Here is a 24,048-nt window from a genome sequence, read left to right on the forward strand (position 1 = left end):
TTTTTCAAGTTGCCAGGAAAATTTGTGGGGAAGGTTAAAGAGAACAGAATAGACAGAATTTTTAATTAACCTGTGGCATGTAATTATGTATCATTTGAACTTTTAGGCTACAAAAATTATTTGTAAGTGCATACATTTGGTCATATATCCCTCTTTTTGCCTCAGTGTTTATGAATATATGTTAGTACAATTAAGATATTTCAGTTTTTCTCCTTTCCCCATGTGTCTCTGGTTAGGCTTGCAAAAGAGAAATGAAGAATCAGTCAAAGGCAATAGAGTTCATTCTCTTAGGATTGACAGATGACCCACCAGTGCAAGTTGTGATTTTTCTGTTTCTATTTCTCAACTATACCTTGAGCCTGGTGAGGAATTGAATCATTATCCTCCTCACTCTGCTGGACTCTCGCCTCAAGACTCCAATGTACTGCTTTCTTTGTAATTTCTCCAGTTTAGAAATCATATTCACAACTGTGTGCATTCCCAGATTCTTGATAACCATCGTGACTGGAGACAAAACCATTTCTTACAATAGTTGTGCAGCTCAGTTATTTTTTTCCTTTTACTGGGAGTTACCAAGTTTTACCTACTGGCTGCCATGTCCTGTGATCGCTATGTGGCTGTCTGTTGACCTCTGCATTAGCCAATTGTTATGAACAGCAAAGTGTGCCACCAGCTTGTCCTGAGCTCCTGGGTAACTGGGTCCTTGATCATCTTTCCCCCTGTTGTCATAGGAATCAAGCTGGAGTTCTGTGCTTCTAAGGCAATTGACCACTTCATGTGTGAAATATCTCCTATTTTGCAAATCTCTTGTACAGATACACATGTCCTAGAAATGATGTCCCTTATCCCAGCTGTGGTGACACTTGTGATCACATTGGTATTAGTGATTCTTTCATACATTTGCATCATTAAGACTACTCTGGAATTCCCTTCTGCATAGCAAAGGACCAAAGCTTTCTCCACCTGTTCTTCCCACACAATTGTTGTCTCGTTGACATATGGTAGCTATATCTTTATGTACATTAAACCATCTGCAAAAGAAAAAGTGATTGTATTCAAAGGTGTAGCTTTGCTCTACACCTAAATTGCCCATTTACTATGTCCCTTCATTTACACTCTCAGGAACCAGTAGATGAAAGTAGTTTTCCAGGACATACTACAAAAGATTTTGTATTATACAAAAACCAAATTTTGAGTATGTGGCATGAATTAGAAGCTTAAATTTAAAAACTGAAAATCCTGTTCACACATTTTTATGATCTTTCTTCTGCCTCACCAGTTGCATCATATAGAATATTTTCTTGAACAGTCTTGTAATTCAGATCCACCCTACATTGTACCCTTTCTCATGAACTATTTCACTCTACTATGATAACTTCTTTCAATCTAAATGTTAACTAACAATTCCTTATTGTGTATCAACTTCTAAAAACTATGGTTTTGTGTAAAATAAACTTTGTATAAATGTAAGCTGCTGAATGCATCTTGTCAAGTTATCATGCATTGTTGTACATCTATCTTATTTCTGACATTGCAAGAGGCTCAATATTTACCTTTAAGAAGTTTTCATTGCCTAAAGGACACAAACACACAAACCAAGTATTGCTATGCTGTATGTGGTAAGACATGGTGTACACTAATATTATGAACCATGTGGGATGACTTTGGTGGAACTTCAAAGAAAATTTTGGAGAATACAATAAAATATGCACAAGAACAGAAGAGTGAGGCACAACCATGTGCAAATTACTCAGGGGAATGCATTTGAAAGGGTACAGCTAATGGCTAGCAGTGGCTTTGAGATCTTGAACTAGGTTTAGTAAACACTTTACCATATATTTCTCTTGGTATAGATTATTCCAACTTTTCATGCTTTAGTTTCTCCTTATATAACATAGTAGAAATGTAACCTGAACCTCTTGTTCAACCACATATTCATATCTGATTGTGAGTTTTTAGTCCTCAGTAAAGGATAACACTTAAATTTCTGAAGTATTGAAGAATGTAGTACAATAACTTATGTGATAATATAGATAGAGGCAACAGTCTGTCTGGAGAGCTGGAAGGACCAACACACAAAGGGACTTAATATCAGAATAATGTTTTAGACTTAACCCTACTGTATTAGTTCTTGTCAAATATTCTGTTATATGAATATCTTAGATAAGCTTACATTTTAATTTATTTTTCCTTTTTAAAAATGATGCACAGCAATTATATATATGTTTAATGGCAGCAGTGCAGCATGTTATTCAATGCAAATACACATTATGCAATAATCAAATCAAGGTATTTAGATTATTTCTTTGTGGTGTTCCAAGTTATTATTCCTAGAACTTCTGAGTGAAGATGTCTGAGATACAGTCAATATACCGATGTTTAATATGCACCTTGGGTTCTTCTGAGTGCATAGTTTCTACTTGACACTTTCAATTAAAGAAGTTATTGAAAGTATTTAAAAGAGAGAAACTTCCATATTTCATCTCTTATTTTAGGGGGATTACTCTAAGACTGAGAGTAAGCTATTTTAGAATCCAGGGCATTAAGAATAGGCTGTTGCTTTAAACTATCTGTAAATTTTGAAGCTGAGTAAATAAATCTTACAGCAGGTCCAGTATACAATAATAGAGTCAGAGATAATTAGGAGTTAGAGATGTAATTACACTTTCAGATTATGAAGATGATAAATTGGTTGTAACTGGTTTAATTCACCATTCCCACCCCAACATATACAGTTAAATTGTTTTAAAGAAAGTATTTGTAATTGTCTCATAAATCTTTTCAGGCACAGACAAATTACCTAAATTAGTAGTTATCTAAAGAACAGATTAACCAGTCCACATAAGCATTCTATAATGAATAAAGATGGAACAAGATACAGACATTTTAGGATGATTTACTGTTGTAATCATTTTCTGCTTCTTCTCTGGATTGATATATATACATATATATATGGAGTTTTAGTTTCGGTTCTAATCATTCAATTTTTTCCTTTTGTTTTCAGTCCCTTAAGTCATCCACTTAACCCTTAGGGAAATGTTGCCATGTCATCTTTTTACCCCAATTGCCCACTCCACTCTCCCTTACAGGTTATCCCTATTTCCCTCAGCTTCAAGATTTCCTGGGGTCCCGGTTTGGTGTAACAAATACCTAGAGATGCAAAAGTTTAGAAATATTTGATTATATGCCCTTCATAAAGCCAAAGCAAGGAATCTTATATGAGTTGAACATGATGAATTATGGTATACAGTTTTAAATAACTGATCAACAACAGTAGTTTATTGAATTGGAGTATTTTATTAACTAATTAATATAATACAATTATAAGAGCTTCCTGCCCTACCCTACCATTGCCAGATATTTGAAGTTTCTCCTACACAGTATCCTCACTCTGTTTAGAGTGCAACTGTGAATGATAGTTCTCATATCTCAGGCTCAGCAACATAATCTGCTCACTTTCCCAGCAACTCTATCAAGAATTGTTTATTAAATAGTTAAATAAGAGAGTTGCAGTGTCAGGTCCTTGGTAAGTTTATATACAATTGCACATTTTCAACTAGTATGAATGCACTCCAAGTATGAGCACAGAAGTGCATGCAATTCAGATCAATAATTCTTTTCAACTCAGTCATTTTATTCTACAGTGTGCAGCAATTCTGACAATTAGCATTTTTCTTTTCAATTAGGACAATTCTTTCATATTCTGTAGAGTAACAGTTTGCTTTTAAATTGTAATTTGATTATTATATGCCATTTCTTCATCTGGATAAAATGAGATGACAGTGACACACACAGAGAAGAGGAGAGAAGAGGAGAGGAGGTGAGGGGACAGGAGGAGGAGAGGGATGGGCAGGGGAGGGAAGGGAAGAGGAAAATAGAGAAGAGAAAAGGAGATGAGGAGAGAGAGGAGAGGAGTGGAAAGGAGAGAGATATTGGAGTCTGACTACGAGTTAAAAATTTTTAGTGTCTGAAAAAGCATAATTTTTTTATTTGCATTAATTCCTCATTTTTTGTGCAAATCCCTTCTCTATTATGAAAATCTAGATTTTCATAATGTAAAATTATAGCATCTTTTGATTTTCTGTATGAAAATGTTCTTTCATATATTCACACTTCTTCTAAGGTAACCCAGGAGACATAATCTCAAACCATGTAAGTGTTTAGTGATACAGGATTTTCTCTATTAAGACTATTTTTTCTTTTTTTGTGGTACTGGAGTTTGAACTCAGGACACACACATTGAGCTACTCTGCCAACCCTTTCTTATGATGGGTTTTTCCTCAAGAGAGGGTCTCACAACTGTTCATTCAGGCTGGCTTTGAACTGTGATCCTCCTGATCTCTGCCTCCTGAGTAGTTAGGATTACAGGCGTGATCCACTGGTGCCTGGCAATGCTAAGACTATTAACATATCTTCTTTTTTCTCATGATCTTCATTTCCTTATCATTGTCATTACCACATTTTGAAAATTTTTGCGTGCATTAATAAACTAATTTGGATTTTTATTGACATATGAATAGTATCATCATCTCTTCATTGGTCCTCTGATTTCATGCACTATAGACAAAAATTAATATTAAATCATAATTTATGTTCAATTTCATTTTTTTGTGTGCTGCAGTTTTTTTAAATTATTCATTCACTCACATGTGCATACATTGTTTGGGTTATTTCTCCCCCTTGCCCCCCTCCCCTCCTCCCCCTCCCTCCTTCCCCTCCTCCCCCCCTTCACTTCCAGGCAGAACATGTTCTGCACTTGTTTCTAATTTTGTGGAAGAAAAGACATAGCATAATATGGAAAACAAAGCATTTTTGCTACTTGAGTGAAGGATAGCTATACAGAGAGATTCCTAGCATTTCTTTCATGTACAAATATGTTACAACCCAAGTTGATTCATGTCTAACTGATCTTTACAGTGGGTCCTGATCCCCATCTCTATGTTGACTTGTCACTTTAAGGTTTCTGTATTTGTTCATATCTAACTGATCTTTACAGTGGGTCCTGATCCCCATCTCTATGTTGACTTGTCACTTTAAGGTTTCTGTATTTGTTCATGTCTAACTGATCTTTACAGTGGGTCCTGATCCCCATCTCTATGTTGACTTGTCACTTTAAGGATTCTGTATTTGTTCCTCTGGAGTGGGAACATCAAACTCTTTCATGTTTTGGGTTATCTAACTAGTTCCATATCTCCCACATTTGTTCTTCCCTTGTCATGTGATCCAAGTCCAATCACATTGCTGCATTTGCCCTAGTTATAAAGTCTGCATATTGTGGAGAACATACGATTTTTGGTCTTCTGAGCCTGACTAACCTTGCTCAGAATGATGTTCTCCAGTTCCATCCATTTACCTGCAAATGATAAGATTTCATTCTTCTTCATGACTGAGTCAAATTCCATTGTGTATAAATACCACATATTTTTGATCCATTCATTAATAGTGGTGCATCTTGGTGGCTTCCTTAACTTGGCTATCGTGAATAGTGCTGCAATAAACATGGGTGTGCAGGTGCCTCTGGAGTAACCTGTATTGCATTCCCTTGGATATATCCCCAGGAGTGGGATTACTGGATCATATGGCAGATCTATGTTTAGGTTTTTAAGAAGCCTCCACATTTTATTCCACAGTGGTTGAACCAACTTTCATTCCACCAGCAGTGTACCAGAGTTCCTAATTCCCCACATGCTCTCCAACACATATTGGTGGTGGTGTTTTTGATGATGGCTATTCTAACAGGAGTGAGGTGGAATCTTAGTGTGGTTTTGATTTGCATTTCCTTTCTGGGTAGAGATGATGAGCATTTTTTCATGTGTTTTTTGACCATTTGAATTTCTTTTTTTGAGAAAGTTCTGTTTAGTTCAGTTGCCCATTTCTTTATTGGTTCTTTGATTTTAGGAGAGTTTAGTTTCTTAAGTTCCCTGTCGATTCTGGTTATAAGTCCTTTGTCTCATGTATAGCTGGCAACTATTTTCTCCCAATCTGTGGGTGGATTCTTCAGTTTAGAGACCATTTCTTTTGTTGTGCAGAAGTTTTTTAAATTTTATGAAGTCTCATTTGTCTATCCTTTTTCTTAGTTGCTGAGCTGCTGGGGTTCTATTCAGAAAGTCCTTGCATATACCTATTACTTCCAAAGTGTTTCCTACTCTTTCCTGTACCAACATTAGAGTTTGGGGTCTGATATTAAGTTCCTTGATCCATTTTGAGTTGATACTAGTAGAGGGTGATAAACATAGATCTAGATTCAGTTTTTTGCAGATGACTAACCACTTTTCCCAACAACTTTTGTTGAAGAGGCTGTCTTTTCTCCATTGTATATTTTTAGCGCCTTTGTCAAAAATACGTGGGCATAGTTGTGTGGATTCATATCCGGGTCTTCTATTCTGTTCCACTGGTCTTCATGTCTGTTTTTGTGCCAGTACCATGCTGTTTTTATTGCTATTGCTTTGTAATATAGTTTGAGGTCGAGTATTGTGATACCTGCAGCATTGTTTTTTTTGCAGAGTATTGCCATGGCTCTTCACGGTCTCTTGTGCTTCCAAATGAATTTTAAGGTAGATTGGTCAATCTCTATGATGAAAGTCATTGGGATTTTGATGGGAATGGCATTAAACATGTAGATTGCTTTTGGTAGCATAGCTATTTTTACTATGTTGATTCTACGAATCCATGAGCATGGGAGATCTTTTCATCTTCTGTAGTCTTCCTTGGTCTCTTTCTTCAGGAGTTTGTAATGCTCCTTGTAGAGGTCATTCACATTGTTTGTTAAGTTTACTCCTAGGTATTTCATTTTTTTTTTGAGGCTATTATGAATAGAATTGTTTCCATGTACTCCTTCTCAGTTTGTTTGTTGTCGGTGTATAGAAAAGCTAATGATTTTTGAAAGTTGATTTTTGTATCCTGCTACATTGCTATAGCTGTTCATGTTGTCTAAGAGTTTTTGCGTAGAGTTTTTTGGGTCTTTGAGGTATAGGATCATACTGTCTGCAAATAAGGATATTTTGACAATTTCTTTACCTATTTGTATTCCTTTTACTTCTGTCCTAATTGCTCAGGCTAGAAATTCCAGTGCTATGTTGAATAGGAATGGGGATAGTGGGCACCCATATCTCATTCCTGATTTTAGGGGAAATGGTTTAAGTTTTTCACCATTAAGTATGATGTTGGCTATAGGTTTGTCATATATAGCCTTTACAATGTTGAGGTACATTCCTTCTATTCCTAGATTTCTTGAGTTTTATCATGAAGTGGTGTTGGATCTTGTCAAAGGCTTTTTCTGCATCTATTGAGATGATCAAGTGTTTTTTGTCTTTGTTTCTGCTAACGTGCTGTATTACATTTACAGATTTGCCTATGTTGAACCACCCCTGCCTCCCTGGGATGAAGTCAACTTGGTCGTGCTGTAGGATCTTTCTGATGTGTTGTTGGATTCAGTTTGCCATTATTTTATTGAGGATTTTTTCATGGATATTCATTAAGGAAACTGGCCTATAGTTTTCCTGTTTGGAGGTGTCTTTGTCTGGTTTTGGAATGAGTGTAATATTGGCTTCATAAAATGAGTTAGGCAGTATTCCTTCTCTTTCTATTTCATTGAACAATTTAAGGAGGGTTGGTATTAGTTCTTTTTGAAACATCTGATACAATTCAGCAGTGAATCCACCAGGTCCTGGACTTTTCTTTTTTGGGAGACTCCTGATTGCTGCTTCAATTTCATTTTGTGTTATAGATCTATTCAAGTGATTCATATCTTCTTGGTTCAGTTTTGGATGGTCGTAAGCATCTAGAAATGTGTCCATTTCTTCAAAATTTTCAAATTTATTAGAGTATAGGCTCTCAAAGTAGTTTCTGATGATTTCTGTGGTGATTGTTATTTCCTTTTTTGCATTTCTGATTTTACTGATTTGGGTTTTTTCTCTCCTCATTTTAGTCAGGTTTGTAGGGGTTTGTCAATCTTATTTATTTTTTCAATAAACCAGCTTTTTGTTCCATTGATTCTTTGTATGGTTTTTCATTTGTTTGTTAGTTTGTTTCTAGCTCACTAATTTCAACCCTTATTTTTTATTATTTCTCTCCTTCTACTTTTTTGGGATTTGTTTGTTCTTGTTTTTCTAAGAGTTTGAGCTGTAGTATTAGATCATTGATTTGAGATCTTTCTGACCTTTTAATATATCCACTCTTTACTATAGACTTTCCTCTGAGGACTGCCTTTGCTGTGTCCCATAGGTTCTGGTCGGTAATGTTTTCATTTTCATTAACTTCCAGGAAACTTTTAATTTCCTCTTTTATTTCATCAATGACCCATTGATCATTGAGCAATGTGGTGTTCAGCTTCTAATTGTTTGCATGTTTTTTATTGCTGTTTTTGTTATTGATTTCTAGTTTTAATGCATTATGGTCAGATATAGAATGCGTGGGATTATTTCTATTTTCTTATATTTGCTGAGGCTTGTTTTGTGCCCTAAGATATGATCAATTTTGGAAAAGTTTCCATGAGCTGCTGAGAAGAATGTATATTGTGCAGAAGTTGGATAAAATATTCTGTAGACATCAGCTAAGTTCATTTGATCTATTGTGTGATTCAGTTCTAGGATTTCTTTATTTATTTTTTGTTTGGATGACCTATCTATTGGCGATAAGGGGGTATTAAGGTCTCCCACTACCACTGTTGGAGTTTATATATTTTTTTTAGGACCTTCAGAGTGTTTGATGAAATTGAGTGCATTGGTGTTGGGTGCATATAGGTTGATATTATTAGTATGGAGTGTGCTTCTTTATCTCATTTGATCAATGTAATTTTGAAGTCTACATTGTCTAAGATAAGTATTGCTACCCCTGCCTGTTTTGGGGGCTATTGGCTTGGTACATCTTCTTCCAGGTTTCACCCTCAGCCAGTGCTTGTTTCTGTAATGAGATGGGTCTCCGTTAGGCAGCTTATTATTGAATCTTCCTTTTGTAATCCAGTTTGGCAAATGGTGTCTATTAATATTCAGTGCCATTAATATTCAGTGTTAGTATTGATGGGTATGTGGTGATTCCTGTCATTTAGTTGTCTTTGTTGTGTAAGGGTTTGATTGTGTGAAGCTGAATCCATGTTACTCTACTTTCTTGCCTTTTCTTCTCTTGTGGTTTGGTACTGCCTTTCCTTTCATGGTTTTGTTTGATTTCACTTTCTCTGTGCACAATTCTTTGGAGAATATTTTGTAGTGGTGATGTGGTGGTCGTATATTGTTTTAGTTTCTGCTTATCATGGAAGACTTTTATTGCTCCATCTGTTTTGAATGATAATTTTGATGGGTAGGCTATCGTAGGGTTGACGTTATTTTCATTCAGTGCCCAGAATACCTTGCTCCATGCTCTTCTTGCTTTTAAGGTTTCTATTGAGAAATCTGCTGTGATTTTGTGGGTTTACCTTTGTATGTTATTTGTTTTTTCTTTCTTACAGCTTTCAATATTCTTTCTCTAGTCTCTGTACTTGTTGATTTAATGATAATATGCTGTGAGTTAGTTCTATTTTGTTAGGTCTGTTTGGTGTTCTGGAGACTTCCTGTACCTGAATGGGCATAGTTTTCTCTAGATTTGGGAAATGTTCTGCTATCATTTTGTTGAATATATTACACATTCCTTTTGCTTGCACCTCTTCAACTTCCTCAATGCCCATGATTCTCATGTTTGATCTTTTGATGGAGTCAGTGAGTTCTTGCATATCCCTTTCACAGGAATCCTGTGTTAATTTATTTTGGGGGGAGAATGGTTTCCATTCGTTTTTTGTCTTCCCATATTTCCACTATGTACCATTTCTGTCCCTGGACTATGTGTAATTTAGTATTAGCTTAATTACAATAGTAATACTATTGTATTGAATGCAAAATCAAGAAAGAAGGAGAAAAAAGAGAATGAGAAAAGAAAGAAAAAAAATGGAGAGCCAAAGAAAACAACAGGGAGAGTTGGTGGATGATCAAAGAGCAACCCAGACAGCCAAACCCTCAAAGAAAGGAGAAAATAAATAAATAAATAAAATATCACCATTTCTGGAGCAGTAGAATTACAGTATTTGTTGTTCTGGTGTTACTTCCTCAGCATCCAGTCCTGTCTGTGTTTCTTAGGCAGGTTTTGAGCCCTCCTGTGGTGGGCAGCAGGTAGGTGGGGTCCAGCAGGCCTGCAGGGTGGAACATGGAAGAGCAGAGATTTGGCCAACCTGCCATGCGGGGGTCTTGTGGAGCAGCTATCTGGCTAGCCTGTGGGGTGGAGGCCCAGCAGATTGGAGATCCAGCAGGCCTGTGTCTCCGGGGCCTGTCAGAGCAGTGGACCTGTGGGCCTGCAAAGTGGGGGCTTGTTGGGCCTGCAGGGCAGGGGCTAGTGGAGTGGAGATCAGGCAGGAACGTGGCAGGCCTTTGTAGTGGGGGCCCAGAGGACTGGACATCCAGTGGGCATTCATAGTGGGGACCTGGCGGACTTATGGGGCAGGGGCCTGGCAGAGCAGAGAAGTAGTGGGCCACTGAGCTGGGTTTTGGCAGGCCGAGGGCCTATGTTGCAGGGGCTTGGCAGGCTGGCTGTTCTTTTAGTAAATCATGGCCTGGAGAAGCCTTCCACTAGCTATGGGTTCAGAGTGCAGAAGTTTCAGCTTTCTCTGAGCTAAGTGTGCCTCCAGCATCTCAGCAAGGTCCCTGATTCACAGAGCTCACACAGTCTACAGCTGTGTCCCAGTCTCTATCTTGGATCCTCTCTTGTCCAATTTCTTTAGTGATCTATTTTTTTAATATATTATGATTTAAACTCAGGGCCTTCTAATTGCCAAGTAAATTCTCTATCTTGTAAGCCACACCCAGCCCTATTTTCAATGTCTTTATTACTTAGTTTTTATACTTTATTGCAAGAAAATTATGAAGTAATATTTATGACAACATAATAATATAAAGTTGATGACATATGATATACTAATTTTTATATTTTGCTTATAAGCACAGAATCAAATGTTCATCTTGAAAATTAAATAAACATAAAATCCACTGGTACTCTTCCTAATAATTTTATCTGTGTTGAACATTATGAATCATGCTGTATGGTTTTAAATAACTGATCAACAACAGTAGTTTATTGAATTGGAGTATTTTGATAACCAATTAATGTAATTATAAGAACTTCTTGCCCTACTCCACTGTCCCCTCCATAGAACCAAGCCATTGCATTCCTGCATACTTAATCCACATGAAAATTTGTTTTCAAATGTTAAGAACAGCTTTTTTCATGTCAATCAACAACAGAACACAACTAATATACATCAACAGATAAATAAGTTTTGGTGAAGTGGTAATGTAGTACTGGTAAGAATAAGAAACATATTAACAATACAGGCAGTAGCATGGTTGAATAACAAAATAGTTAGGCTGTATAAAAGAAGCTTAGCTAAAAAATATTGGATTATTCCATTAATGTATTATTCTAGAAAATGGAAAATAATCTATAGGGACATAAAGCAGTAATTTCATCCATGAAGGATGGTGAGACTACTATAATAAGCAAGGATTATAATGTTGTATTAGGAAGCTTTTGGTAGTGATGGACCTGTTACTTTTTAATGTGATAATGGTTCAGCTTCATATAATTCTCAGAAAATAAGAATCTTTTATGTATGTCAAAGCTTATCACATGGTATACTTTAAACGTATGCATTTTATTGTATACCAAACCTAAGTAAAGCTTTTAGAGGTGTATTGACACCAAATGAATCATCATGGTAAAGGAATATTGCATATAAGCATATGCCCCAACTATTTTCTAAAATTTTCTTATTAACAACAACAAAAAAAAACTTGTGCTATTTCAAATACAGTGTCAGTTAAAATCATTAGCCAATATAAAGTATATTTCTCAATGACAGTTTTAACTCCATTTCCTTTTCTACCTAGCAAATCTATATTGAATAATTCTGTCTTAGGAAAACCTCACACTTGTCTTCTCTGGCAACACTAGTGTGCATCTGTGCATTTAATTATTCAGTCAGCTGAATTACATACATTTTCTTGTGCAGGTATTTCTTCCATTAACTTGACATCAGGAAGGTGGTAGAACCTCATCATTTCTCTATTCCTTCTCCTTTGTAAATATAGGTCAATGGTTCTACATCTTAGATGACCATATTTAGAATCTGATATGCTATCCCTTGTATTTTGGAATTCTGCAGCCATTCCTGGGCAACATGAAATTATTCTCATTTATCATTCAAATGTTAGTGATTTTTATTTATAACTCCAAGCATCATCATCATTATTGTTTTATTATTATTAAATGTTTCAGAACAGTTTCTCAGATTGTTCAAATGTTTGTTATCTTCAATCTACTCTTTTCAATTCCTTCTGAAAGCTTCATCTTAAGTATTTCAATTCCCCATAAAGTGGTATTATTGTAAAGATAATTAATAGAACAATCCTCCATTGGATCATTTTATTCATGTTTAAGGGTATTATTAGTGTAAGTATAATAATCTTAAATAAACCTGGCCACAGTCTGTAATACATACAGAAAAGCAAAACATTTACCCAGAATGCCAAGTCCTCTTGGTCTTAACAATGCCTTCCTGATCTAGGATGGATCTTTAATTTTCAGATTGTTGAAAGTTTAATTCATTATGGTTAATGGATTTTGACTGCTTTAATGTTGTAAAAGGTAGGAAGAAATAGTTTACAAAGTAAACCCTCACAGGCTCACTAAATACTTAGGAACCTTGATTATATATCTTAATAGTCAAATACATGCTTGCAGTAATACAATTTTTTGTATAGAGCACACTCTAATCAATGTAACTACAAATATTTCGCTTTCAAGATCATGTCTGTTGTGTCATCTTCTATAGATGTTAAAAATTCTTAGAGTTCCATTTGGTGAGTCAATGAATGCATGAATGAACATATGAAAATGGTTTCTTCCTAAGGTATGAGGTTTGCTGAGTAAAAAGAGTTTGTTGAGAAGAACTAAAGTAGAGGTCTTGTTCTTCCTGGAACAAATATAGGTCTTAATATCTATGCCTGTTTTTCTTCAGCAAAATTAAAATCTTCACATTATCTATTTTCTTACATTTGCTATTCTTTATTCTAATTTCTTTCCTCCATCAGACTAAATTATAGCCCTGTTAGAACCATGTTTTCTACACAGAGTATCAAAGGGGTCTGGAATAACATGAAAGGATTTTATGAATGTAAACATTCATATTTATTAGGAATTGTCCCAACTTATTCCCAATGCTGGCATCATTTTTTTATTCATTTATTCACATGTGCATACATTGTTTGGGTCATTTCTTCCCCCATCCCCCATCCCCTCCTCTCATCCCCACCCCCTCTCACTTACAGCAGAATCTGTTCTGCCCTTATCTCTAATTTTGTTGAAGAGAAAACATATGCAATAATAAGCAAGACAAAGCATTTTTGCTAGTTAAGATGAGGATCATTGGACAGAGAGACTCCTAGTGTTGCTTCCATGTGTTACATCCCAAGTTGATTCATCTCTAACTATCCTTTTGACTACTTCCTGATCCCCTTCTCATATTGACCTCTGTCACTTTAAGGTTTCTGTATTAGTTCCTCTGTAGTGGGGACATCAAATACTTTCATGTTTTGGGTTCCATAGCTATGCCCCTACCTCCCATGTGTGCTTTCGCCTTATCATGTGACCCAAGTCCAACCATAATGTTGTATTTGCCCTAGATCTAAAGTCTGAATATGAGGGAGAACATATGATTTTTGGTCTTCTGACCCTGGCTAACCTTGCTCAGAATGATATTCTCCAGTTCCATCCATTTACTTGCAAATGAAGATTTCATTTTTTTCATTGCTGAGTAAAATTCCATTGTATATAAATACCACATTTCTTAATCTGTTTGTCAGTAGTGGGGTATCTTGGCTGTTTCCATAACTTGGCTGTTGTGACTAATGCTGCAATAAACATGGGTGTGCAGGTGCATCTGGAGTAGCCTGTGTTGCATCTGGCATCACTCTTGAGTAGAAGCAGTAATAGAAGCATTAATTTGCAATTTCTGAGATAATGGTTGTTTTTTCTTTTTTTTTAATCTGCATTAAATTGTATGTTGCCAGGTTAACTAACAGAGGACTAGTCTATTTGTCTTTCTAACAGAGGAGCAGAAGGTTGGAGGCCATTTCTTAGAAGTCACCTCTTTATAGCCCTAATTTATAATTTTCAAATAGAGGATTTTGTATAAACTTGTAAGTAGTAGGAGGAGGAGACACTATTGTTCTACAGATGCCTTTGTAGTCAAGTTGGTGAACTAATGTGACAACCATAGAAGCTTTTGATTAAATGTATGAAAACTTAACTTACTGCTAAGACTATTGGTTAGACACTCTCAGAAATTACCAAAATTAAAGGCCACTCCCACTAATATTTCCTGCACCTACTCAGTAGGGCTCCAACCTAATACTTTAGTATTAGCTTCCTCAACTTTCTTTCAGCAACATTCAGACCTTGGCTACCTCAGCTATTCAAATGTAATTTGAGCATTAGAGCCTGTTGCATACAAAATCAAGTAGATCAAGTGAATTCAGCTGAGGTGAGACCTAAAGGGAGCAACAGAATGTGGAATGTGCTCTTTCGCAGGAATCCTTCTTCTTATCAATAGGGATAATTTATTTAGCCCATCTCTCTGGAGAATATGAACCAAGGAATAAAATTCCCAAGACATCTGAGGATATCCTCTCCCTACTAATTCCAGTTTGGCACACAGTTTATTTCAAAAAACATTGTGGAAGGATAGAGACTGCCAGGGATCACCATTTAAATGTACTTATTTCTCACACAGATCAAAGGAAATGATCCAGTCTTATGGAGAGATTCCTCTGAGAATGAAATACCAAAGAATGAGAATAACGGAAGGAAAGCTGACAAAAGCAAAGTAGGCATGTTAATAAACACAGCCTACACATGAAAGCAAGTATAGACACAGAAAACAACATGGGAGAACATACATTATTATATTGAAGCCAGACAAAATTCCAACTTTGTGTGATTTCTCTTTTATGAAATTCCAGAAAATGCAAGAGTAATATACAGTCAACAAAAGATCATCAATGGATACTTTGATTGAAGGGTAGATGGAGGTGGAGTGGTATAGGGAATCACTGAAGAGAGGCAAAGGAAACAATTCATAATGATATTCTCTATGGTTAGAGGTGTACATATTTGTACATGTCTTGAAGGTAGGATATATGTCATTAATTTGGTGAAGATTAACATAGGCAAGTTTAGGAAATTATAATTTGAAAATTATATTTAATATATAAAATTTCACCAAACTAATATATACATGAATTACATGTTAAATGTTTTCATGATAGGTTTATTTCTAGTCTTCAAATACCAGAATATACATAATTTGGAATGATCTTGGAGTTCAATTATTTTTACCTAACACAAGTTAGTTATATTAACAAATAAAATGTTCTCATTTATCATAACTCTGTAGGAGAAAATTTCCAGTAGAATCTCAATTCCTTTGCACATGTCATACCTCATTGCACCCTTCAATCTTTCTTTTTGTTACTCATTCTTCAAAGTTTTTCATAACCAATACTCTCTCTTGAAAAACTACCTTGATCTTTAAAATTACTCAGATTTTCTACTTCTTTTCTATCACAACCTCAATGATGTTATATAACATTTGTCATGTTCTGTGTTTGTCTCTGAGAATTTTAGCAATACAGAATAAAGGGAAAATGCCAAATGCAGGTATCAAAATAATAAACTAAATCTATCTGGCAAGGTTCACTCTATAAATCATTCATGACATAAAACCATTATTTATGAGAGGAGAGATTTTTAGGTAAAGATAGATTTTAATACTCTTGACTGAAGAATGCTGTTTGTACCTAGTGGTTAGAAAGAGCTGCTCAGGAAGAAGAGTAAAGATCATATTAATAAAGCTAATATGATGTAAATACTAAAGGGGAAAATGGCATAGATCAGAACAAATGTAATGGGCAATTGTATTCACTTTTTTCATTCATATTCCAATGGCATGTTATTTATGTCTAAAATTTACCTCTTGATTTTGAAAAGAACAAAACATTTGAAGCATATGCTTGAAAGCTTCTTTTACCTGCTGGTTTCTTGGAGTATAAATGAAAGGGTTTAGTAAAGGGGCCACAGAGGTATACAGCAAAGCTACACCTTTAGCAAGTGTCACCCTTTCCTTTGCAGATGGTTTCATGTACATAAAGACACAACTCCCATAAGTAATGGAGATGACATCCATGTGTGAGGAACAGGTGTAAAAGGCCTTTGTTCTTTGCTGAACAGATGGAAATTTTAGAATGGCTTTGATGATGAAAGTATAGGAGAGGACCACTAGAAACAACGTGATGACAAGTGTCATCAAAGCTAAGACAAAAGCCAACAATTCTATGAAACGTGTATCTGTGCAAGAGATCTGCAAGACAGGAGAAGTGTCACATAAGAAATGATCAATTATTTTGGATGCACAGAAATCCAGCTTGAGTGCCAAGAGTAAAGGGGGCAAAATTGTTTAAAATCCAGTTACCCAGGAGCTGAGCAAAAGTTGCTAGCACACTTTACTGTTCATAATGATTGGGTAATGCAGAGGTTTGCAGATAGTGACAAAGTGATCATAAGACATAGCAGCCAAGAGATAAAACTCAGTAACTCCTAAAAATAAAAAAGAATATTTGAGTTGCACAACCATTATAGGAAATTATTTTGTCTCCAGTGAGAATGCTCATCAAGAACCGTGGGATGCTCACTGTTGTGAATGAAATTTCTAAGAAGGAGAAATTTCGAAGGAAGAAATACATTGGAGTCTTGAGACAGGGATCCAGCAGCGTGAACAGGATGATGACTGAGTTCCCCATCAGGCTCAAGATGTAATTGAAAAACAGAAACAGGAAAACCACAATTTGTAGTCGAGGGTCATCTGTCAGTCCAACCAAAATAAACTTTATCTCCACTGACTGATTCTTCATTTCTCTTTTGTCCTATCACACCTACAGAAAATAAAAACTAGTATCACATGTTAGAACAGACATTTCTTTCTTTACAGTCATACAAAGTTCCATATTCAGAAACTTATGGATTCACCAATATTTTCACATATCATCCTAGAGTTCCTCACAATGAACATATCCTCCACTCTCTGTGTGTTTATAAGAATGCAGAGATTGTTACTTGTACAGAGTTGAGCAAGTCCTGTTTACCAGTTACAGGAAGGAGATTACATTTGTGAAATGTAGATCCTTAGTCTGATTAGTGTTAATCTATGAACCATCTTTCAAATGCCTTATCCCGATAGGCTGTTCAAGTGTTTGATATTTCTTAACTTTTAACTTACCTAATATTTCAATTAAGTCCCCACTTGAGAGACAACATGTTTATAGGAAATCCTGTTTGTTATTCCTAGTAGCCACAGAACTATCAATTTAGGGATATATGTAATAGTATACGAAGTTTATAAGAAGGAAAACTCCAAAGGAAAAAGTAAATGAGTGTTTAAAGTGAGAATCCACCTGGCTGAGTGTAGTAATGAACAGACTGAAGTAGTGCTAATTAAGTAAATGAAAAGCAGGAAGATAACACAACTTGGAGGGTGGCTCATAAGTCGTACCTGCTATGATAAACACTGTGTCTCTTGTATGGTTTCCCTTTACCATCCTCTATTTCATATCCTGTCTGAATGGGAAAAATATCTCCATTTAAAAATAACAGTTATAACTAATGTTTAAGCTGTATTCAGAAAAATGATGTTTTTGGTGAGGATATTCAATGTTTATTAATGTTTTATAGATAATTATGCTAGTAACACAAAATCATTGTATGTTAGAATACTTTGACACATACTAATTCTTTAGTTTGGAATTATAACAAGATTATAAACCTATAAATGTAATGACTATTGATTTTTATATGAACAACTAGAAGACCAAAATTATTCTCTTTGAAAGGTGCTGTTGAGAAAACAAAAAGTCAAACCATTAACTAGAAGAAAGCAATTATAAATCATATTATAACAAACTTATATCCAGAATATATAAAGAATATAAATATATAACCAAAATTCAGTGATTAAAAAAATCAGTGTTTAAAAATTGGCCCAACAGTTGAATAGACACTTCACCAGAGAAGAAATATGAATGGCAAATAAGCACATGGAAAGCTGGTCAACATCGTTAATCATCAGGAAAATGAAAATGAAAATCACAATGCGGTGTTACTTACTACAATGTCAAAAATTAAAAAGGCTGACCATGCTGAGTGCTGACAATGGTATGGGTTGTGTGATAATCATGAGAATCAAATAGAAGTCTCCAACACTGCTGGAGGAAACATGAAATGCTATGACCACCTGAGAAGCACTTTGATAGTTTCTTAAAAGGTTAAACATACATCTATTACGTGACCAAACCATTCTACTGCTGGACATTTACGCAAGAAAAATGAAAGCACATGCTGTACAGAGACTTGTGCGTGAGTATTCATAGAAGCCTCCTTTGTAACAGCAAGCAAATGGAAATGGTCCAAGTATATCAACAGGTGAACGGATATGTCCCTATAATGGATATTTCTCAGCCATGACCAGCTGACATATACAATACATGAATTAATGTAAAACAGATTTTCAGAGTGGAAAGAAACCTAGATATCCCCCCTAAGAGTACATTTTGTGTAATTCCATTATGGAAAAGTTCTAGAGAATGCAAAATTATCCACAGTCGTAAAAGCAAACAAACTAAAAGAACACATTGATGGCTAGCTGGGGATGGAAAGAAAAGGTTGGGAGGAATTAAAAATGGGTATGAAAAAAACTCTTGGGGTGATGTATATGCTCATTTTCTTGATTGTGGCCATCATTTAACAGGTGTATATGTTTGGTAAACATCAAAGTGTATACTTTAAAATATGTGCAGTTTATTTCAGATCAGTTATATATAAGTAAATATGGTTTAAGATGTTTTAAATAGGTAAGATAGGAAAAAGAAAGAAGGAATGAAAGTAATACAACATAGGCAGAGTGCTTTTTTTGGAAAGGTGAAATTTGAACAAAGACTTGAATGTAGTAAGGGAGCAAGTCATTCTGGTGTCTCAGAAAAGAGTTCCACTCAGTGGGAACAGTATCCTGCTTGATATGGTAATGCCAAGATACTGCTAAGAGTGAGGAACCAACAACCTTATTTCTGACTGTTCTGAACATTAGTCTTGCTGTCTGCTATTATGTAATAGCTACTGAAAGCCTAGGACATGAGATCAATGTGTTCTTATTCTAGGACATAGTCTGAAAACTGTTATAATTGTACTAAAATACATCCATGATTTCAAATAATAAAGAAACAAGCAAATTTAGCCCATACCAATAATCAGAATTTATTCACAAGTACTATTTCATTCAATGAAACAAAGCTTAACATACCTGATTCTTGAGTGATTTTGTTTTATGGCTAATGATATGATATTCAGATATTTCCATGTACCAAGCAGAAAACGGTTTATTTGCTTTTCTTTTGAGAATCCCCAGTCCTTCATCTTTGATGACAATTACCTCAGATATGCTTCCTTCCAAAATGATTACATTATGAACAGTTTCATAATGCTGATACAGACAGCAAAAATAATGTTTTTCTTCTAGTTATGGCTTTGAAAGTAGAATCTAGTGATGTGAAATTCACAATGAAGTGCTATAAAAACAGAGGATTAGGATTTGTTAAGATAGAGAAACAAAATAAAAAGTAAAAAGAAAGATAAAGGAAAATAGATATATTTTCAATTTAGGTAAATGAGTTTAAGGAAAAAATTGAAGGATTAAAATTATAGAATTTTATAAGTATCTTGGTAAAGAAGTGATGAGGGAAATGCTTTGAAAACAGAATATGCTCCTATGACTAATACGTACCCCTGGCTCATTTTCTAATTTATGTACTAAGGACATGAATATATTTTAAGCCAGCATGATCTGCAGGAGGAAAAATACAGAGTATGTGATCAATTTAACATTCACAATGTCTAGTGTAGGAATTTACAGAAGGAATTTCTGAGTATTTGGTCTTTTGGTTGAATCCTATAAAGTGATGTATAGATGAGACATGAGAGTCCAGGCAGATGAAGAAGCATATGATGAAGAAATAATGACTTAAAAATGATTTGGTTGGCAACCGTATATAGAGTTCTCCTATCTCATCATCTAGGATAAAATAATACATTTTTGTAATAACAGTGGCCCAGTACCCAGCATTTTAATTATGAAGCAATAAATTACAAAATGTTCTCATTTAAACAAATCATCCCAGTGACAACATTGATATGTTTACTATATAATATTTAAACTAGAATTTCCTCATATCAAACTACTAATCTATCCTGCTTCAACAATCACATATGCTGTGAATCCCCACAACACACATTGTAAGGTGAGACAATATAAATCATATTATGACAGCATGTGATCACAAACGAATAAATAAAGTATATTTAGTTTTCTTGTATATTATAAGTATCACATAAAAATGAAAAGATTTTCAGTTTTAACTCATTATTAAATTGCCTCATTTGATAACATAACAAAATTATCATTATTTAAATGTCATATTTATAATCTTTCATCATTATCTTTAGTAACAATTTAGAAAGTGGTAAAAACACAAACCCTTTAATAGTTTAAAAGCTTTCTTTAATAAGTTGCATACACAGATTGGAAAAACCATCTGCACTTCAATACTTATCTCATCAATCTGATGAACTGAGAGACTGATGATCCGTTCTTTTCTCCCAAAACTTCATTCTACTCTAAATTTATAATTGATTTAAATTCTGTCACAGAGATATTATTTTTGACTAATTTACTGCTTGTTGTTATGAAAGTCTATCAAATTACCCTCTTTTCTACAATTTATTTAAATCATTTTACACCTTGGTAAATGTGACATATAGTACAGAATTAAAGTTGACCTGTGGTCATTGGAGGATTTATGCCTCTTTATCTTGCAGGAAAATGTCTACTAAAAGCTGAAAATTCTCAGGGTAACTGAGTCTTAAAACATTATTTCCTAAGGGATTGCCAAATTGTCTGATACAAAAGTGGTTTCTATATTAACACACACACACACACACTTTTATGGCAACAGAATATTCAGTATAGATTGCTGTATTTCATTGCCTACAACATATTTATCTTTTGAAATCAGTTACCTAGTTTAGTGTTTTTAGGCAGAGAGAAGGAAAAATATTTCATGTAAAAAATGAGAAAGAATATTTTAGGTGAAAAGTCAGAACTCAAGGTGGAAAACACTGCACTGCTATACACCAATCAATCCCAAGCTTAATGTGTTATATTATAAATACCTTGTTTTTTGGTTTACTACAAATAACTTGGGTTTTTTTGCTTCTTTGTTTTATTTTGTTTGCTGAACTTTGCTGAACCATTTTTCTGGTCAAACATAACACATAAGTCCATGAAGATATTTCAAATTTGGTTAGAACTGCATAGTGCACTTTTGAGAGAATGTAGCATAGTTTATTTTATTGGTGCCTTATATGTCAGATAATAGAATTTTCCCAGTTTTGGTAGTGAGACTGAGTGTACCAATGAATAAATTGTATGTATTTATTTTATAAGGTGTTTTCAAAAGTCAAAATTTTCATAATTTTGAAGGTAATAATGTTAAACCATTAGGATAAATTCCTAAAATTGGAATTGCTGAATTACTTATATTTAAGCTCTATAGTTTTTTAAACTATGTATTAGGTACCTGTTTCTTAACATTCTAACAACAAAGTAAGTTTTCTTCATATAGTCAATGTGAATTCAATAGATTTTTTTGAAATGTATTATATTTACTATATTTTATTACTTTGTATTGGCATATGTTAACATACTGGCTGCACTGTGACATAACTATATGTGTATATGTTTTTAGTAGCTCATATAGAAGCAGAATAATCAGATTCATTATGACATTTTTCATACATGCACAAGGCATACTCTGATCAAATTCACTTTCCAGCATGTTCCCTTACCCAACCCCTTGTCCTGGTTACATTGCCAACAACAGTGCATACAGGTTCTTTCTCTCCTTGCACATCCTTGTCAACATTTATTACTTTTCATAGTCTTTTTTTGCAGACACTCTACAACTTGAGCCACATTTCCAGTCCACTTTGCTCTGGTTATTTTAGAAATGGGATCTCTCAAACTATTTGCCCATGCTGGCCTTGAACCACAGTCCTCCCAGTTTCAAGACTCTCAAGTAGTTAGGATTACAGATGTGAGCCACCGGTCCCCATCTTAAGTACATTTTTTATGCATTTATTTTTCATTACCATATTATTGTTGTACATGGGGTACATTGCAGTATTTACAAAAGTGCTTACGGTGCATCTTAGATTCACCCTCTCTATCATTCTACTTATTCTCCCCTATCCATTCTTAGAATAGTTTCAACAGGTCTCATTGTTTCATTTTCATACATAATATTTCCACCATATTTGTCTTCCACCATTTCCTTATGTTTTTGCCCCTCCTGCTGGTACCAACCCCCAGACAGGACCCATTTTACCTTTCCTTTATTTTCATTTTATTATAATATTATTGCACTGAGCTACATTGTGACATTTACAAAAGTGCTTACAATATATCTTAGTTAAATTCACCCCTGATGTATATAGAAATACTACTGATTTTTGTAAACTGATATTGTATCCTATTACTTTGCTAAAGGTGGTTACATGGTCTGCAAGTTTTTTGTTGGATTTTTTTGGGTCTTTTGGGTATAAGATCATGTCACCTACAAATAGAGACAGTTTGGCTTCTTCCTTTACTTTTTGTCTTCCTTTTATTTCTTCTTCCTGTCTTATTGCTCTGGTTAGGAATTCTAGGACTATTTGTTGAATAAGAGTAGAGAGAGTGAATACTTTTGTCTTGTTTGTGACTTTAGAGGAAATGGTTTCAATTTTTCCCCATTTAGTATGATGTTGGCCACAGGTCATATAAAGCCTTTATTATGTTGAGGTACATTCCTTCCATTCCTAGTTTCATCAGAGTTTTTATTATGAAAGATGTTGAATTTTGTTGGAGACTTTTACTGCATCTATTGAGATGACAATTAGTTTTTGTCATTGCTTCAGTTAATTTGTTGTATTACAATTAATGATTTACACATGTTGAACCATCCTAGGATCCCTGTGTTGAAACTGACTTGGTCATGGTGTATGAACTTTTTCATATGTTGTTGAATTTGGTTTGCCAACATTTTACTGAGGATTTTTCTATCTACATTCACTAAAGAGATTGGACTGCAATCCTCATTTTTGTGTGTCCTTGTCTGATTTTGGGATGAGCATAATCCTGGATTCATGGAATGATTTTGATAGTGTTAATTCTGCCAATCCATGAGCGTGGGAGATCTTTCCACCTTCTGTAGTCTTCCTCGATGTCTTTCTTCAGTGTTTTGTAGTTCTCCTTGTAGAAGTCATTTACATCCTCTGTTACATTTATTCCTAGGTATTTGATTTTTTTTTTGAGGCTACTGTTAATGGAATTGTTTTCCTATATTCTTTCTCAGCCTGTTCATTGTTGGTATGTAGAAATGCTACAATTGACAAATGATTTTGTATCCTACTACTTTGCTAAATTTATTTATATCGTCTAGGAGGTCTTAGGTGGAGTTTTTAGAGTTTTTAAGGTATAAGATCATGTCATCTACTAATAGGGTTAGTAGTCTCTTGTTTACCTATTTGTGTTCCTTTTATTTTTTCTTGTCTTTTTGCTTTGGCTATGAATTGCAGGATTATGTCGAATACGAGTGGATAGAGTGGGCACCCTTGTCTCATTCCTGACTTTAGGAGAAATGATTTCAGATTTTTCCCATTTAATACGATGTTAACTATAGGTTTGGCATATGTAGCCTGTATAATGTTAAGGTACATTCCTTCTATTCCTAATTTCCTTAGAGCTTCTATCATGAAGTGGTGTTGAATCTTATCAAAGGATTTTTCTGCATCTATTGAGATGACCAAGTGGTTTTTATCTTTGCTTCTATTAAT

General features: G+C 34.7%; 2 pseudogenes; one reads left to right on the plus strand and one right to left on the minus strand.

Annotated features, from left to right (window-relative positions):
• The first annotated feature begins 251 nt into the window (after nt 1-251).
• On the plus strand, nt 252-1,195 carry LOC141425517 (olfactory receptor 6C6-like; annotated as a pseudogene).
• Nucleotides 1,196-16,027: 14,832 nt separating this feature from the next.
• On the minus strand, nt 16,028-16,985 carry LOC141425921 (olfactory receptor 6C6-like; annotated as a pseudogene).
• Nucleotides 16,986-24,048: the final 7,063 nt, after the last annotated feature.

The sequence above is a fragment of the Castor canadensis genome, chromosome 8 (assembly GCF_047511655.1).
Source record: "Castor canadensis chromosome 8, mCasCan1.hap1v2, whole genome shotgun sequence".
Lineage (NCBI taxonomy): Eukaryota > Metazoa > Chordata > Mammalia > Rodentia > Castoridae > Castor > Castor canadensis.